General features: G+C 38.0%; 1 long non-coding RNA gene across 1 annotated transcript; it reads right to left on the reverse strand.

Annotated features, from left to right (window-relative positions):
- Nucleotides 1–565: 565 nt before the first annotated feature.
- On the reverse strand, nucleotides 566–17,496 carry LOC307172603. Its single transcript, XR_013823737.1, has 4 exons — nucleotides 17,405–17,496; nucleotides 1,779–1,912; nucleotides 1,080–1,231; nucleotides 566–717 (listed from the first exon to the last, which is right to left on the reverse strand). It is a non-coding gene; the product is annotated as an uncharacterized lncRNA (long non-coding RNA).
- Nucleotides 17,497–19,415: the final 1,919 nt, after the last annotated feature.

The raw sequence follows: 19,415 nt of genomic DNA on the forward strand, positions 1-19,415 counted from the left end.
TCCCGCTCCTCCGTGAGCGATGCGAGACCCGGCGCGTCCCAGTATGTAATGACGCCACCGGCCTCGCGCCGTTCTCCCGCGGCCCTCAGCCTCGTCCTGCTCGCCACAGTAAACATAATGAATGGATGGCGACTGTAGAACGCAAAAGCCGAATCCCGGACATTTTGGGCGACCTCTAAATCCCTGGCAAACTCATCACGTAGCATCATCCTGCATCTAACTCAAAACACGCCTTTTTGTTTTCAACTGCGCTCCCTTACCGGTAGGCGTGGCCTCCTAAGGCAGCGAAGTAAGTGCATTATGGGAGTTGTTGTCTTTTATCCACATAAGCCAAAAATACATTTTCTGGCTTTTCTCAGTCTAGAAAGCTCCAAATTCAAAAATTTCTTCACATTTCTTCTCCTTAAATGACCTATTTTAAATACACATTCATCTTCCCAGAGGTGAAGTATCCCTTTAATGGCATATGATTTTCTGAGTAATAATAAAAGGGTGCAAAAAAACGTTGGTTATGGACACTGCGCCCTGTGATGTGGGAGTGTCGGTTTTCCCCTCGATTGGCCCTTATCAGATCGCACTCTGGAGGGTAATCCAAAGCGATTTACAGCTTCTATGAAACTGTGCAGCACAACAGAAGCACTGTTTTTCAAAGCAGCTTTTAGGTAGACAATCATCCTGCTGAAGCCATCTATGCCTCCATGGACCACTATCCTCCACCTAGGCAAAAAAATAATAATTAAAATGTAAGTATTTTCTGTTGCCGGACCAGTAAGTTTATAAATCAAGGAACAAAATATCAGCAAACTTAAAGATAAATTATGTCATTAGTCCTGTTCAGGCAGTAATCGTTTCTCATGTGGACATCTGTTAAAAAAAGCTTGTCATCTCTGATAAAACTCATGCATTCAGACAGTTCTATTTACAGTGATAGTTCTGTGATCCTATGAACATGGGAAAGCGCTGATTATGTGCTCAGTTACATGGTTGTAAGAAAGACATAAACTACTTTGATGACGTGGGGGTGGGTGACTTAATTATCAGGAAATTGTACTTCTAAAGTCGACTGCTTAAAAACATACCTAATTAGTTTGTGGTTCCCATCTATATGCCACATGGCATTAGGTGCTGGAACGGAATACTGTCGCCGCCTTATTGTGCGTAGCGACAAGGCTCGTAGCTGTGTTCCTTCCCTGTGGATCCACTCTCCGCAGGGACTCGCGCACTCTTTCAACTAATATAACAAAAGAGAAACTTTTTTTTTCTTAATCTTACCTGTATAAATTATTTGAATACTGAAGATTAGTTTCAGGAGTTACTTAAAGGTGCAATATCCAAAAAACACTGGGCCATACATTTTGTTTAGTTGATTACTTACAATATACCAAAATGATTTAGTTCAACATGATGAAATGTTAGAATATGATCTGTATGTTATTTTAATGTTAATCTATCTTACTGCTAGTCTCGTACAGCCAACAAACAAACTAACAACATTCAACACACTTAAATGCTTCATATCACAGTCATGTTAAAAACATGAATATATTCACTCATCCATAAACATTATTAGATCCATCAGCTTGACGACAAGATCCATAATTCCGCTTATGCTTTGCGTCATCAATATACGCCTTTGTTATTGTAAGAGGTTAGCAACCCCCTGGCGGCGAAAAATCCTACATATTGCACCTTTAATTTAATTGTGTCTAGGCTACTATAGAAGTATAACCAATTGCATGCAATAATCATTATTTTACATTAAGATGAACAAGTCTTACCTTGTACTTTAACACCTCTTGAGCTCAAGTGGCCATGCATCATACGGTAGCCAGAGTTGGGGTAAAGGTTCTGGATTTCTGCCACAGTTCTGTCCAGATCATCATTTGATACGTCTGTGCATAGGTCAGACACTCTGCAATAGTGGGAAAACAGTGGTATGGCAATTAAACGAAAAACCAAGTTTAAGCCACAAAGACTGGAATTAGTTTCAAATTCAATTTGAAGCTAGTTTTATGGGACTTCATTAACTTCTAGTGCCTCTAATACAGTAAATTTACAGCTGGTTTCATAGACATTTCTTAAATTAATGATGCAGTGAAATGCGATGTTAAAATGCAAATTCTAGTTTAAAATAACTTACAGTGATATATAATGACATTTTGAAATATGCCAGTGTCATTGTTTTGTCTCAAGCTGCACACCAGTAACTTAATGTTTTATCAAAGGCCTTTTTATAAAGCTGCTTTAAATATCCAAGTTCTGGCTGTTAACCTGGATTTTATATCTAATTAATTTAATTACAGCATACTTAAATTATTTAATTGTAAATGCATTACTATAAAAATGTAAGTGAATTCTACTACTTTTATAGGCATATTTGAATGTGTGGAAAACTTTACATTTAATGGATTAAAATGTTTAAATTTGTGTACTGACCACGCCCCTTCCCCCCAACCCGCCACGTGACGCACGCACAAACACAGCTTTTGCAAGTCAGTCAAGCAACGTCATTTTTTTATGAAGGTAAAACAGTAGCAAAACTCGAGAGCTTGCTAATTTGAATGTGAGAACTTGTAAAATTAATATTTGTATTTGTAAGTTGAAATTTATACTTGCAGCTCTGATGTGAAAAGCTGCATCTATCGATTTGCACACACAGACAATACTCAGAACACCTGTGTTTTGAATTCGAAGTTGCAGATTAATAGTTACAAATGTGTAAAGTGTCATTTACATAAACAAAATGACAGGCACAATTGTGTACTACACATTTATCTTTGTGCTTTAGTTCAGTTTCGTTGTACAACCACAAGTCGGCACTCACAACCTCTCATATCTGGCAGTACAACTTCAAATCCTAGCGCTTTGACTTTTGCTACTCTTTTTGCGATATGCCTGTAGCAAAACTCACTCGTGCACTTGTAAATGCAGACTTGAGAGAGCAGAGTCGGGGGCGGGGCTGGGGTTGGAATGAAGTCATTTTATTGGTCGATGCCTCACCAATGAACAACGCCAGCCACAATGCAAACATTTGTATGCATATGTATCAGCTATTTTTTAAAACGCTTGGAAAATATTTTTATGAAATATCATTAGTTTTACTGGAATAGTTTTACAGAATATGAACGCAACGCGTTTAATTGAGACAGTGGTATTAAAAGACCAAACAGGAAACACCATAAAGCATAGCCTATACAGAAAAAAATTGAGCACAGAATATGAACGCAACGCGTTTAATTGTACGTTTTCCTCGAAACCCAAGAAAACGCTTAATGAGGCTTAATGGACCAACAGTTATAAAATAAAAATTAAAAACAATAAAAAAAACACATCATTTGTTACTTTATTAATAAAACATAGGCAGCAAGTTTATTTGCACTGAACACACATTTGCTTATATATATATATATATATATATATATATGAAGAGTTCAGATGCTCGTATATTTAAATTCAATAATTTCACTTAAATGGCAGTGAAGATTACCTATTAATTATCATTTAAGTGAAATTACTGAACTTAAATATACAAGCTTGATAAAAATGATCATTCTATAAGAAAATTTCAAATGGCATTTAGAGGCTTTTGCATCTGAACTCTTCATATATATATATATATATATATATATATATATATATATATATATATATATATGTGCCAATTCCATTGCAATATGAAAATGCACCTAAATTATCTGATAAGAATGTAAAATGTATACCTTAATATGCAATGTAAGTCGCTTTGGAAAAATGTAAATGTTTTAAATATTCACCCTAGCCTAACTGTTGGACACACAAAAACAAACAAAACATAAATAAATTATATATATATATATACGTACGTGTGTGTTTGTGTGTGTCTTTTACAGTCTATGGTATACCATAGCCTATATATATAGGGCATATATATATATGGCATACGTCATATGTTTTACGTCATATTCTGTGCTCATCTGCTTTTCTGTAGTATGCATTAGCATTGTGTCTACTGAGTTTGATCATTTCGTTTATTTATTTTAATATCAGTCTCTAATGCATTAAGCCATGTTAGTGTTTCAGTGCACGCGGGTTTCGTGACATCATCGAACTCCCATTTTATTGGCTAGGTGCCCTTTGACCCCCCTCCTCCCGCCCCCCTTTCCCGCCCCCCTTTCCCTCTCACCGCCTCTGAGTTTCAAGTGCACAAGTTAGTTTTGCACCTGATATATCGCGAAAAGAGTAGCAAAAGTCAAGGCGCGAAATTTGAAATTGCAGTGACAGATTTGAGAAGCTGCAAGTGCCTAATTGAGGAAGTACCGCGAATGTGAACGTAAGATTAAACGCAAAATATATATTACAAGTTTGTGTCTGTCGTTGTAGTTCTGTGAATGGCATTTTACACATTTGTGTCTACTTGTCTGCAGCTTCAGATTCAGAATACAGGTTTGTGACTATTGTTTGCGAGTGCAAATTTCAACATTCAGCTTCAGATTTTTATTTTACAGGTTTTCACATTGGAGCTGTGAGTGTAAATGTTCATGTACAAGTACGAATATTTATTGTACAAGTTCTCAAATTCACATTTACATGCTCTCGAGTTTTGCTACTGTTTTACCTTCATATTTTTTTGTGGTTGAAAGTGCACGCGAATTCGTGGAGCTGTTGGTGAGTAGTTAGAAAGCAAATGTGTTAGACAGTTTTATTGTTTCTATTTTGTTTTTTTGTTTGTGAGTAGTGAAAACGTTGTTTGAAGTAATTGGACTTTTTTTTTTCACTGGTACCTCTTGAACACCTGACAGGCGAATTTAGCAGACATAGTTTTGTCTGTTCGTTGTTTGGAAATTTGCAAGGTTAATATTCAATGTTTAAACTTGTGTCTTATTTGAGCTATGCTATGTAGAATCAGACCTTTATGCTTGTAGTATTTAACATTTGTCATATGATATTTCTTTAAAAGGCATGGTCTTTTTATGCACTTTTTTGCAGAAAGTTGACTTTCTCATGATTTGTGCTATGCATATCTTACAATTTTTATTTCTCTTAAAGTACAGTAGCCTACACTGGTTAATTCCACTCTAATGGGAAGTTACTTTAACCAAAAAAATACATATTGTCAACATTGTTAGAAAAAGAGGTACAATACAGGTCCATTTTTGTTCCCTAAGGTACAAACTTTGCATATGTACCCTTAAAAGTACAAAAATCTTTAAGGTACAATTATACACCTTCCATTGTACATTGTGGGCTTTTCGAGGTGTAAGGTACATATTTGTCCCTTACATATTTGTACCTTAATGTTTAAATGTAAAATGGCAGGAATTAGTGGATGCTGAAAATGTCATCTCTCAATATAGAAACACAAGTTAACCTATACTATCAAACTCAATAATTGTCAAACTAAATTAACTGTAAAGTTTTGAGATATGGGCAAAATAAATCAGAATGTTTTTTTGTTTTTTGTTATTTTGTGTGAAGGAAGTGTCCCTTTGAATCATTTTTAATCATGTTAATGAGGATTATGTAATCATTTATATTCACAAACAGTATTGAAGAATTTGATTTTCAAACCCTTTACCCTATTTATATTAGAATGAAACAGACAAATAATTGTTAACACTTTAAGTTGTGTTAAGGACATTCATTATTAACGTTAACTAGTTAGTTAAAACATTAGCAGTATTATGTCCCATATTAACTATGTTCTCTGCATTTTGATGCACACATTGTTTTCCACCAAGTATTTTCATGCTTGTGCTTTCAGTTTTCTGCAAGTGGTTTGTATGCTTATTTAATTGTTCTATTTTATATTCTTTTAAATAGCATACCTGGCACATGTCTCTCAAACGTAAGTTCAAATATGAGCGGGTGCCACTGGTAGATGATGAAGAGGTGAGAAGAATGAAACAGAAATTTGGTCATCACAAAAAGCCTTTACAACAGGAAGAAAACACAAGCAAACGAGCCAAGGCATCAAAGGTCAGAGCATCTTCTTTGGTTTGCTGTATATCTATGTGTGCATGTTTTACACACAAGCAGTGTGGCCCAATGGTTAGCCCCATAAACCAGCATGGTAGAGAATAGTCCCCCCTGTAAAGTGCTTTAAAGGGGGGGGGGTGAAATGCTATTTCATGCATACTGAGTTTTTTTACACTGTTTAAGAGTTGGATTCCCATGCTAAACATGGACAAAGTTTCAAAAATTAAGTTGTACGTTTGATTGAGTATTTCTGTGCCAAAAATACTCCTTCCGGTTTGTCACAAGTTTCGGAAAGTTTTTTTCGAGTATGGGCCTGTGTGACGTCAGATGGGGCGGAATTTCCTTATACGGGTCCTAAGGGCACTTCTCCCGGAAGGGCGCGCGCACCCGTAGACCAGAGCAAGAGAGCGAAAGCAGTACGCCCATCAAAGCGCTGTGCTCGGCTTTATGGAAGTATTTGCCGGATTTGCAGATCGTCTAATGCTTAAGGATGATGGAGCAGTCCCAACGATAAAGGTTCACGGTCGTGCGTTGGAACCGCAGGCGGTGAGTAAAACTGCTTCAAATGTCTGTGTTGTTAGCTATCGGCGCGTAAGCACAGCAAGTAAACAACATGATCACGTATAGTTAATGTATCTATGGAGCATGCGATGTATGGTGTGTGTATGTTTAAATACATTTGTTTAGCTGGCTACTGTAGGTGTCTGTTTGTTTATTGTAAAACCACTCCAAACAACAATACACAAAGAGTGTGGAAATCTGTTGAAATAAATGAATTATTTCATAATAAACCTAGGAGCCGTTCACACAAAGCGCGCTTCTTCATTGAAATGCGCTACTATTCCATTGGTTTTCTATGAAAATACTAGTCTGATGTGCAAAACTGTTCCGCTTGCTACTGCTAAGTCACATACAATAATCCATAAACCAATTCATGTCCTCATAAACCACGAGTAAACACACAACGCGCATGACACGGTGTTCTAAAAACATTGCGCTCAAGTTAAAATCACTTCTACTTTTAAAAAACTCTCGAGACCTTGTGTTTTTCCCCCATTTCACTGCCCATCTCACGTTTTTCTAAGCAAAAACGCGTTCTGTATGTATGCTCGTGATTCTTTAGCTCCGCCCACACGGCACGCCTCCAGCCGCTCGGTTTTTTCCGGAAAGACTCGGTACAGCCTATCTTTCTTTTATAAATATAATAAAACTAAAGACTTTTTGGAGATATGAAGGATGCAATACTACTCTATAGGTACTCAAGATTAATATGAGATTGACTGAAACTGAGTGTTTCACCCCCCCTTTAAGTAGCTATGATAAAGCGCTATATAAAATGTAATAAATTATTATTAAGGGCTCATTTTTCATAAACATTAACAAGGGGAAAAGCAAATGAGCTTAATTAGAGAATCCCCTTCAAATGAGCAAATGTTTGTCATCCCTCTGTGTCGTAGAAGGTGGATATTATTGGGGAGGATGATACCTCAGTAGCGAGCCATGTGAAAGTCCTGCAGGACCAGTACCGGGAGACACAGCCAGATGCCCGAATGGTGGAGGAACGGATGATGAGGACATTTGCTTGGAGAAGGCGAGAGATTGCCAATGGGATGACTGTCAAAGAAGCCATTAACAAATATCCATTCCTTAAGAGTCCATGCAGGGTTTGTCTACATTTATTTCCTTACATTTGTGTTGGAGTTCATATTAAATTACTAAAGGCTCTCTTTGAAATTTAATTTTAAAATCCTATGATAATGTTGTGACATGTTTCCCGTTTGTTTGTGCTGTGTTGCAGCTATTTCAGGAAATGGGCCGGCTTCATGATGAAATGAATATCTGCCGAAGATTCGAAGATGGCTTTAAGGTCCTAGTACCCAAAGTGCTTAGATTGACTCGAAGGAAATCTCCCCTTGCAGATCTGACTTTGGAGGAAAGAGAGGCTGCCCTCACCGAAGATGTCCCTGGTAAGTGACTCACTGATCAGCCATGGTCACCCCTAGTGTTGTGGAGCCATTTAAGCTTAATTTCTTTTCTATTTGTCTTCAGACAAGATAAGGTCTAACTAACCAAAATACACTGTACATTCACATAATACACTTCTTTTTTTTTTAACTTAATTTTCAGGGATTGATTTCAGAGCTGCAATCCTGCTGTTGCCGATCCTGTTCAGGGAGAAAAATGACATCCTCGTCATACTTGGGGAGGTGTGTAATTTGCATATACTTTTTTTGTTTTGTTTACATTACTTCCCACGGAGACTGGGAGAATTATATGCATCCCTTGGATGTCTTATTTCATAATACAAAGTTTCTAGCTATCAATGCTGGGCCTTGGTGTGGACATGGGGGGCCACATAGTGCAAACCTCACTGCAGCAATGAGAGAGAGCAGTGCAGTACAACAAAAATATGGTGTTTTTTGAAAATTAAACCATGTAAACCTATTCTGGTACAACCTTAAAATACAGTTATGAATCTGAAAAGGAGCATAATATTGGCGCTTTAAGGTCTTTACTTACCGTAGACCTTTTTTGTGTGTGTGTGTGTGTATGTATGTATGTATGTGTGTATATATGAAGAGTTCAGATGCAAAAGCCTCTAAGTGCCATCTGAAATTTTCTTCTAGAATGATCATTTTTATCAATCTCGTATATTTAAGTTCAGTAATTTCACTTAAATGACAATTAATAGGTAATTTGCATTGCCATTTAAGTGAAATTATTGAACTTAAATATACGAGCTTGATAAAAATGATCATTCTAGAAGAAAATTTCAGATGGCACTTAGAGGCTTTTGCATCTGAACTCTTTTATATGAACAGTTGTTGTTGTTTTTTTATTTATTTTTTTATGAATGTTTGTGGTAGATTTCTGCATTTTAACTACTTTATGATCTCTTGCAGGATCAGCCACCATCGCCATATCCTACTGTACAACTTGTCGCTGACTGGAGGAGTGTGCTGACTCAAAGGGTCCCTGCAGTGGTCAAACTGGATGGGCAGTCAGTCTGCAGGGCGCTTGGTTTGGAGGAAGGTGTTATTGCTGCTTTTTGTGCTTACTTCATCTACAACGTGGTATATCCATCTCGCCTGAAGAACACCCTGATTTTCATTCAGCGATATGTTCTAAAAATGTCTGAGGTTGGTGATAAGCCTCTACCTGTCAGTGTGACCAGGGTAATCAACATTTTAGCTTGATCAACAACCGCAATGCCTACACCATTCAGCTGTCCTAAATGCTCTCGAAGTATGGAGAGAGAATTGTGTCTTTATTACATGCAAGAAAATAAATGATCTGAGAGAGATAAAAAAAGTTTGAGAGAAAAAGTTATCACACTGATAGCAAAAAAGCATTTTATGAGAGAAAAAAAAATATTTGAGAGAAAAAGTTTTCATACCAATAGCAAAAAATAATAATATTTGAGACTAAAAAAAGTTTTGAGAGAAAGTATTTTCTCAGAACAAAAAAAATATAAATTAGAATTATTTCTGAGAAAAAAAAATCTCTCTCAAAATACTTTGAAAAAAACTCTCATATATATATTTTTTGCTATCAGTGTGAAAACATTTTCTCTAAAAAAAAAAGTGTTTATCTCAAAACGCTTTTCTTTGCTCTCGATGCAGTTTCTTGCTCTCGTGTCAGGATTCTGCTTTGACTGTGAGAATTGTGTCATGGGCGGGGCCACGTTCCTATTGGCCAGTCGGGTGAGCATAGTCTTGTCTTGGGAGTCGAACTGAATCATTATACCATTGTTCGGTTCACCGGCATAGATGCCGCCTCTGCCTTAGTAGAGCACGGACACTTTTTTTTTTTTTTTTTTGGGGGTAAGATGATTCACGGTGATCATACGCCTGGTTTAGATTACAAGAATTTTGTGTCTGTTACGATAGTCACGGTGTCAGATTACACGATTTTGACTCCTAAAAATTTTGACTCCTAAAAATCTTGTCATGTCGTGGATGGACAAGAAATATGTCAAGACTACACGTTGCTTTCCGACCAGTCACCGCGAGCCGTCTCACGCACACACACGCACTCACTCAAATACACACAGACACTCACAGTGCTCGCTCACTCACTCACTTGCGCGCGTGCGCGCGCACACACACACACACACACTGTAGCTCGCTCACTCACTCGCGCACACACACAATTGCTCTCGCACGCACGCACACACACACACACACACACACACACACTCACTCACTCACTCACTCACTCAGCTGTCGCTCACTCGCGCACACACACACACAATCCGCTGCACTCACTCTGACTCACATAGTCACTCTTGGCGGAACCCGGCGCCCGGAACCGAGCAAGGACCGTTATGCCGGGGTTTCGCCTGGAAAGCTCTATAGAAATCTGACACTCTGTTGAACTAAGTTAAACTGAGAGAGCGTGACGTTCACAGACACCAGAATGAACGAGTTCACAGTATCGTTCATCAGGCAGTAATACAGTAGACTACTTTCAGTTCACGTTCACCCAAAATATGAACGAGTTCATGAACTATCGTTCGATGAACCGTTCAGGCACAACAATAGTGCTCAATAGCATCTGAGATACAGATGCTAAACACATGAATAAAAATCATTTTAGGTTATAGTTAAGTTATAGGTTCAAACAGGAAATGTATCATATTGACCTTAAAACAAAATGGTTTATTCTGAGTCCGAGTAAAACTGTACAGGAGGTTGTATATGATGAACTAGGGCTGGGCCTGGGCGATATATCGGATGACATTAGCCGCGTTTCCACTGTCGGGCCAGGGCCGGGCCAGGGCTTTAAACGGGCCGTGCCGGGCTAATAGCCTCGGGCCAATAGCACCGGGCCTGCGTTTCCACTGTCGGGCCAGAAGCTCCACAGCGCTTCACTAAAACACGCCCGTAACACGCCTCTCTGGAACAACGTCACTCTAACCCATCATTTCAACAACAAATGGAAGTTTTATCAGAAAACTATTCAGAAATCACTGGAAACAGTGTTGAAAACAAACACGATAAAAGTGGCCGTTTGCTAGAATTTTGTTTGTTTGTTTACTTGAATTTAAAACCCAAGCATCGATGTTTTACCACAGATTTACAATAAAAAGTGATACATTGATCATAATGAATTAATTGATGTCAAAATTGCACATTAGTCACTCAGAAATAAATTACCGTTAGGTCTATTTCACAAAAGAAAGAGGACACACTTACTTTTTCAGTCACGTCTGTTTCTTTATCATATTTACATCACATTTAGAAAAAAATGATAATTTCTACAAATATATGCCATGACCTGAGGAGCTTTAGCAATCTCTCGACTCCCATACAGATATTTTCAGTCAGAGAAACAGAGGAAGCTCCCGAAAAAAAAGTTACTTTATTTTATGATAGTCCGGTTTAAAGAGACGAGACGTAGGCTATAAAATAAAAACATGACTGATAGCCTTTAAGATTGGTCTGATTTCTTCAAGCGTTCGCTATGTTTTTTTTTTTTACTATGCGTATCTTCAAGCGTTTACTATGTTTACTATGGTAACGGTTAGCGCGCATCGGTGCGCAACGGTTGCATCACAAACAGAAGGCATTCAAACATGAACGCGAGTTAAATTATTTTATTTTTAAGTCTTTAATGCTGACAGAATCATCCGGCGCTGCCGTCTCCCAACTATAAACTCCTCCTCTGTTGGTAACCACTCCTCTAGCCCGAGCTGGCCCGCTTTGGCACAAGGTATTCGACGGGCCAGAAATCCTGGCCGTTGGCCCCGAGTAAGCCCCGATCCAGCCCCGGAAGTGACAGTGGAAACGCGACTGGCCCTGGCACGCACTAGCACGGCCCGGCCCTGGCCCGACAGTGGAAACGCGGCTATTGTTATGCGCATCTCGTCAGTAAAGCCGGTTCCTTGATTAGTAGTAAATCGCCATCTCCTGCTTTCAGATGAAGCGGCATTAACACAGAGTCGTCGTTCACTGACAAGCTGAGCAATATCGCATTAATTATCGCAGGCAATACGTCCGTGATCTAAGATCACCATGAATCATCTTACCCAAACATTGGAGTGTCCGTGCTCAACTTACTAAGGCAGAGGCGGCATCTATGCCGGTGAACCGAACAATGGTATAATGATTCAGTTCGACTCCCAAGACAAGACGATGCTCACCCGACTGGCCAATAGGAATGTGGCCCCGCCCATGACACAATTCTCACAGTCAAAGCAGAATCCTGACACGAGAGCAAGAAATTGCATGGAGAGCAAAGAAAAGCGTTTTGAGAAAAACACTTTTTTTTTTTTTTTTAGAGAAAATGTTTTCACACTGATAGCAAAAAATATATATATGAGAGTTTTTTTCAAAGTATTTTGAGAGAGATTTTTTTTCTCAGAAATAATTAAAAAAAATCAAATTTATATTTTTTTTGTTCTGAGAAAATACTTTCTCTCAACTTTTTTTAGTCTCAAATATTATTTTTTGCTATTGGTATGAAAACTTTTTCTCTCAAATATTTTTTTTTCTCTCATAAAATGCTTTTTTGCTATCAGTGAAATAACTTTTTCTCTCAAACTTTTTTTTTTCTCTCTCAGATCATTTATTTTCTTGCATGTAAAAAAGACACAATTCTCTCTCCATATCGAAGAGCCTTCACATTGATGAAGTTAATCCAGCACATCGGACTTGTTCATGCACATGAGCCACATTTTACCATAACGTGTGGCCTTAACAACTGTCAATCAACATTTTCTAAATATGAGTCCTTCCGACGACATATTTACAGGAAGCATAAAGACATTTATTTAAGACATTCCAGACGAGCCACTGCTCATGATATCCAGGAAACAGTAGTGGGCGAGGAGGATCAGGGGCCCAGTGATGCTGTCAATCCTCCTGAACCTCCTGAGATGAATGAACTGTTAGTGCAGTTTAGAGAGAATCTTTTTGGCTTTATTCTGAAATCGAGGGAAAAAAACCACCTTCCTCAGACTGTTCAACAAGAAATACTGGATGACGTAAATTTTTTGTTTGACCTCTTTAAAGCAAACTGATGCATTTCTAAAATATCATCTTGAAAAAAATGGCTTTAATGTGGAATCTTGTCCTGAACTTTATGAAGTTCTGCAGTGTTCTGACTTTTTTTCAGAGGCATCAAAACTTGTTAGGTCTCCGCATATGTTGAAAAACTACTGCAAATCCAACCTTGAAATGACTGAACCTGTAGACTACGCACTGAGAGACCCAAGTGGTCGTAAAGTTGGAAGCTACTCTGATGTACCCATTTGTGATGTACTTCAGAAATACTGCTCTCATGAAGATGTTTGGGATTCTATGCAGAGAGAGTGAAACTGTGAAAGAGATGAACATGTTCTAACTGATTATAGAGACGGATTTTATTTCAGGAACCACAAGGTATTTGCAGATAATCCAGATGCTCTAAGGTTACAGCTATATGAGGATGAATTTGAGGTGTGTAATCTGCTGGGTTCTAAACGCAACAAGCACAAACTTTGTGCATTCTACTACACTGTTGGAAACGTAGGTTCAAAGTACTGCTCACAGTTAAAACATATCCATCTAGCTTTGCTTGTCCGTTACGTTCACGTAAAAAAGTTTGGTTTAGATGTAATTTTGAAGCCATTACTTGATGACCTTAAGAAACTGTCATCAGAGGGACTTAATATCATTGTTAATGGCACGGAGAAACATGTTTTTGGAGCTGTAGCTGCAATATTGGGAGACAATCTGTCATCTCACATGATAGGTGGATTTGCCATGTCTTTTAAGGTGCTGGTCGAATCTGTAGATACTGCATGGCTACTCACTCTGAGATGAAAAAGAACTTCAGTGAATCTGATTTTGTTTTAAGAAATGTTGATGTACACAGATACCATTTAGAATGTGTAAAACAAAATCCAGAAAACAAAGGAATGTATGGAGTTCGTGGTGGATGTGTATTTGACCAGTTAGATTACTTCTACTTATTTTCTTGGAGGGTGTAGCACCGTTGGTATTGAGGCTTGTTGTATGCAAAGCTCATCAAGAAAAACATATAACCATACAAGAACTAAATGATGAACTAAGAAAGATGTCCATTGGACAAAATGATAAGACAAATAAGCCTGTGGCTTTCTCAGAAAATATTTTACATGGATCCAGTGTTGTTGGATCTGCTTCACACAAGTGGTGTTTATTCCGCCTACTTCCTTTCTTGATGGCACACATGGGTACCTGAAGGCTGCAGTTACTGGCGGATCTATTTATTGTGTCGTGAAATTGCCGACATTGTAATGGCACCGGTTGTAAAAAAAGAGTCCCTTCTTCTTTTTGACCAATTCGTTTCTGAGTTTTTGTGTGGCATGGAAAAAGAGTTTGGAAATGTGATAACTCCAAAATGTCATTACTTGATCCATTATTCTCGTCTAATGTTGTCCTACGGTCCTTTACGGTCTTTGTGGTGCATGAGATTTGAAGGGAAACATCAGTATTTCAAACAGGTAGCTAGTTCCTCAAGGAACTTTGTCAATACATCAACTTACATCAACTTTAAGCAGCCGCCATCAGTTTAGACAGTGTTGGGAATTTTCCTCAACTAATATGTTTGGGGAGTATGAGAGGGTTATGGGACGCAGTGTTAACACACTGTTACAGTCTCTTCCTTCAGCTCTTAGGCATTCCATAACTGTTAGTGAGCGGTACAAACATGTCAATTTTCAGGACATTACACTCAGTCGAGTAACAGAGGTTGTGATTAACAGTGTTAAATACTGTGTGGGAGATGTCTTTGTTGTGGGTCATTTGCACTGTGAAAAAATACCTTTGTTTTTTCAGGTCAAATATATTCTAAACATACACACAGATTGGGCGTTATGTGGAAAACTATTAATTCCTCTTTCTTTCTGTCATCACTATTACGCCTACTTGGTGAAATATGAACAGGACTGGACTGTCCTTGACCCTTTTGAGGTGATGGATTTTCATGCTTTGGATACATACTGTGTCGATGATAAACTGTTTGTTAGTATGGGGCATTTATGTTAAGCTGTGTTGGGAGGGTTGTAGAGCGTTGTGGATGAGCTCAAAGCTTGTGTTTTTTAATCCAGAACACATCAAGTGTCATGTAGTTTATCCGTTAAGTGACTCTCTTTACTTTGGTGTGGTGTGCTAAAGTGTTTTGCTTGGTCTTTGATAATAAACTTATGTTTTTTCTGCACTATATTGCTGTTCTTATTAGTGATGTTCATGAAATTAAAAGAAGGAAAAGATAAATGGTTCCATTGTATTTATTCCCTGCCATGCATCTATTCTCTGACATTTTTTTATGTTTTTTATATCAGACATGACATCCTAAACATTGTGGCATTTTATTTTGTGATGTTACATTGTATGGTTGTGAGATGAATTATTATTGAATCTGTGAATTAAACTGTTTTCCATTTAAAGGGACACTTCACCCATTTGCATTAAGCTTTGCATTGTTAGAAACCCAGTCATACTATTGAATGGTCATGCAACATTTTTTCATTTTCCCCCGAGACGAGAGAAATCTGTATTTACCTCTTTACACTTCCTCCTACAATGACGCAAAAATCGTCATTTTGCGTCATTGTAGGAGGAAGTGTAAGAGGGGGGGATTTCTGTTAAGACTACAAGCACTAGATCCACCCTTTCAAACCCGCCCATAGGGGGTTGGACCTAATGCGCTAACAGACCTATCACAGATCAGTGCGAGTGCGTTTGATTTCAACGGCAGAAACCTGCAGAAAACAGGGACGAAGAAAGCTGAGTAGTAGGGGTTACCATACTCTATTTCCCGGACATGTCCGGCCGTCGAGATCGACAAAAATGTCCGGGATTCAGCTTTTGCTTTCTGCGGTCGCCATCCATTGTTTACATGCTCACCTTTTGTTTCAATCTAACTGAATTCACCCCGATTGGTGAATCTGAATGTAATGTTTACATGAATGCTAAACAAGTGATCGGTTGATTTGCGTTTTAACATTGCTAAGAAAATACCCGCACCTCCGTGAGAGATAGCCCATGAGACCGGTGCATCTCACAGGCGCGCTCATCAGTAATCACAGTAATACAGGGAGCAGGACGAGGCTAGCGCCGCGGGAGAAAGACGCGAGGCCGGTGGCGTGATCGGTTGATGTGTGTTTTACCATTGCTAAGAAAATACCTGCTCCTCCGTGCGAGATACGAGAACAGTGCCTCACAGGTGTCGGTCGTCAGTAATGACGCCACCGGCCTCGCGCCGTTCTCCCGCGCCCCTCAGCCTCGTCCTGCTCGCCACAGTAAACATGATGAATGGCGACTGTAGAACGCAAAAGCCGAATCCCGGACATTTTGGGCAAACTCGTCACGGAGACTCACTCGTAGCCTAGCCTTGCCTTGATGTTTTTGTTTTCAACTGCGCTGTCTTACCGGTAGGCGTGGCTTGGGAGTGGCCTTGTAGGGCAGCGAAGCAAGTGCATTCTGGGAGTTGTTGTCTTTCATCCACATAAGCCAAAAATAAATTTTCTGGCTTTTCTCAGTCTAGAAAGCTCCAAATTCAAAAATAATTTTTACATTTCTTCTACATAAATGACCCACTTTCAATACACATTCATGTCTCCACGGGTGAAATGACCCTTTAAGGACTAAAATACATGTCTAAAATTCAGTTAGTTGTTGTTTGCCTTTATTTCCTTTCACTGCTTAAGGAATAAAAAGGAACTTTTTTGCCACCTAAAGGTACAAAATGGCTTTGTCACTGGGGCGGTACCTTAATGGGACAAAATTGTACCTTTTTTCTAGAGGTACTTTATTGATCCTCAAAGGGTATTGGCCCTTAGAAGGTACAAACAAGTAAGGTACAAATGTGCTCCTCTGACTCAAGGTACAATAATGTACCTTTGAGGGTACCACCCCAGTGACAAGCTTTTGTTCCTTAAAGGTACCGTTTTGTACTTTTTTTTTCTGAGAGTGAAGTTGACAATAAAAATTTAAGGCAGCGGGGTAACAAAGTTTAAGTTGACTCAACAAATTGTTTTTTTTTTTACATTGTACATTAAGGTTTTATGTTATATTTAATGTTAAATTAATGTTTATAACATTTTTAAAATTAAATGTGTGTTAATTACCATGATCGTGTTTAATGTTTGTGTGAATGACACTGCCGTAGGCTGTTAACTTGTAGAAGAGCTGCTTGTGATAAGCTTTGATCATGTGACGCATCACTGCTGTGATGGTTGTCAGTGTATTATAATCGTACAAAACAGATATTAATACTTCAATAGGCCGGTAAATTAACATTATATCAGATAAGGAAATACTGTTTATTAGGCTACTGTAAATTTTAAGTTAGGTCTGTAAACCAATAACGTTGCTGCCGTATTTTTGATGGTAAAGTTCTGGCAACCACAGCTGCCGGCTTTTTTTTTACCGTAAAAATTACAGATTATTTTTTACAGTGCATAGCCTACGTGATTTACCTTAATCCATATTTTCGCATTCGACGACATATAGTCATTTCTGAAACGCCAAACAATCGATTTCCACAGCCTTTATTCCTCTCATCAGATATGTCTCGATCATAGACATAATAAATACATAGACGCCCTATTGGCCGCTTTGGAACGTTGCTGCGATACGTCAACGCGTCCGCCATTTTGCGGAGGGCAAGACTGCGCTGTAATCAAATGCAAGTAAACAGGTGAGCTGCGGTTTTTCTGTATAAAAAACAAACAAAATTACATTTAACAACCGATTTCGGTGGTTTGTATGTGGTGTACAAAAAAGTTCCATCTGTAGTTATTTAAACTCTGGATAGTTAGACTTATAATTATTATTATTTTTTTAATTTTTTTTTTTTTTTTTTAATAAGGAATGGCCAAAGCTCAGGCTTGTTATGTATTTGGCTTTTCATTCTTGGATAAGAATTGTGAACACCCCCATACTGAGATATAATTTAATTTTCACATTAAATTAAATACATTTTTCTTATTGAGGGAAAAGCATATTCTGTCATTGACCCGATTTACAAAGATAACTGATGGATCCTTTATGGTAATACATATGGTACAACTACAGTGCAATGCAAATAGTAAATATAAGATAAAGTGAGAGGTAGGCTAATAGTAAATAGTTTAGTCAATAAAATAAACAAACAGTATACAGAAAATAAAATAGTAATGAAAAGTATAATTATACAATATCATAAGTACTAATATAATAATAATAATAATAATAATATATTGATAATAGCATATAGTTTATGTATAATACTATAATAATAGCAATAGAATATGAAATATCAATTACAGAATATAGACAATAAAAAATAAGTTAAATAGTTACTATGAATAGTAAAATAATTTAACAGCATAACTTTAATAGATTGATAATCGCAAGTACCAAACAAATAAACCAAATAATATTAAAAAAATAAAGTAACACAAAAACAAACTGAAAAGTGCTTTGTTTGCGAAAAAACACATAATTTACCACTTTTACATTCAACAATGTCTGCTCTCACACGCATGCGTCGTGGTGCTCTCATGAACGTGTCTCTCTCTCTCTCTCTCTCTCTCATCACACATATACCTATATACCTGTATAGGGGAGAGTGGGGTGATTTGTGCCAGGGGGGAAGTAGTTCCACCCTTTTTTCTGGAAAACCATAGAAGAAATTGGTCATGTGTCCACATCATTTTGAAAAGCAATCACTTTTACTCGTCCTCCAAAGACGGGAGACACATGGCATGAGAGTTAAGCATATTTTAGTGCAAAAAACTGTTTTTTCCCTTTCAAAGTAAATTTTCTATGATTAAGGTTTTTTTATTGTAGTGTCTGAACAATTATAGACAAGTTTGAAAACATTTCACACATGTTTTAGTGCTTTAGTAGGCTACACAATGAGTCTATACAGTTAGCATGATGTTAGCTCTTAACTGCTGGATCATGCTAGTTTTTCAAACTTGTGGGTCTGGGGTGATTTGTGCCAAAGGGCCTGGGGTAAGTTGTGCCAGATCCAGACCACCTAGACCTACATACTCACAGGGGATAATCTTGAGAAGTGAGGAGATGGGCATGCCTCATCAGTGTTTGACTTGGGCCTGCCTGCTATTTGTTTAATTTAGCTAACAGTGATTTCAGTTTTGAGTTTGCTCTATGTTATTAAAAAGAAGTTTTATTCCGTTTTTAAGTGGCCTATGTCAGGATGTTTAGAAATTAGCCTAGTCACTTTATTCTTATATGTTACATAATTGACAGACAGCGCTATGTCAACAGGCATCTATTGCCAAAGCCTTTTTGCCTGAAATGATTCACAAATATCATATATTGTGTTGCTATGGTGCTCTAAATGGTTGCTAGGGCGTAGCTTGATAGCTTCACAATGATCCTGAGAGACTGATTGGTCGTCTGAGTAAAATGAGCCTGCCTCCTTGTCTCTATGACACTGTGATCCAGAGTTATGTTCAACACAAAATCCCTATGCAATTG

This window comes from Squalius cephalus (genome assembly GCF_949319135.1).
Source record: "Squalius cephalus genome assembly, chromosome: 15".
Classification (NCBI taxonomy): Eukaryota; Metazoa; Chordata; class Actinopteri; order Cypriniformes; family Leuciscidae; genus Squalius; species Squalius cephalus.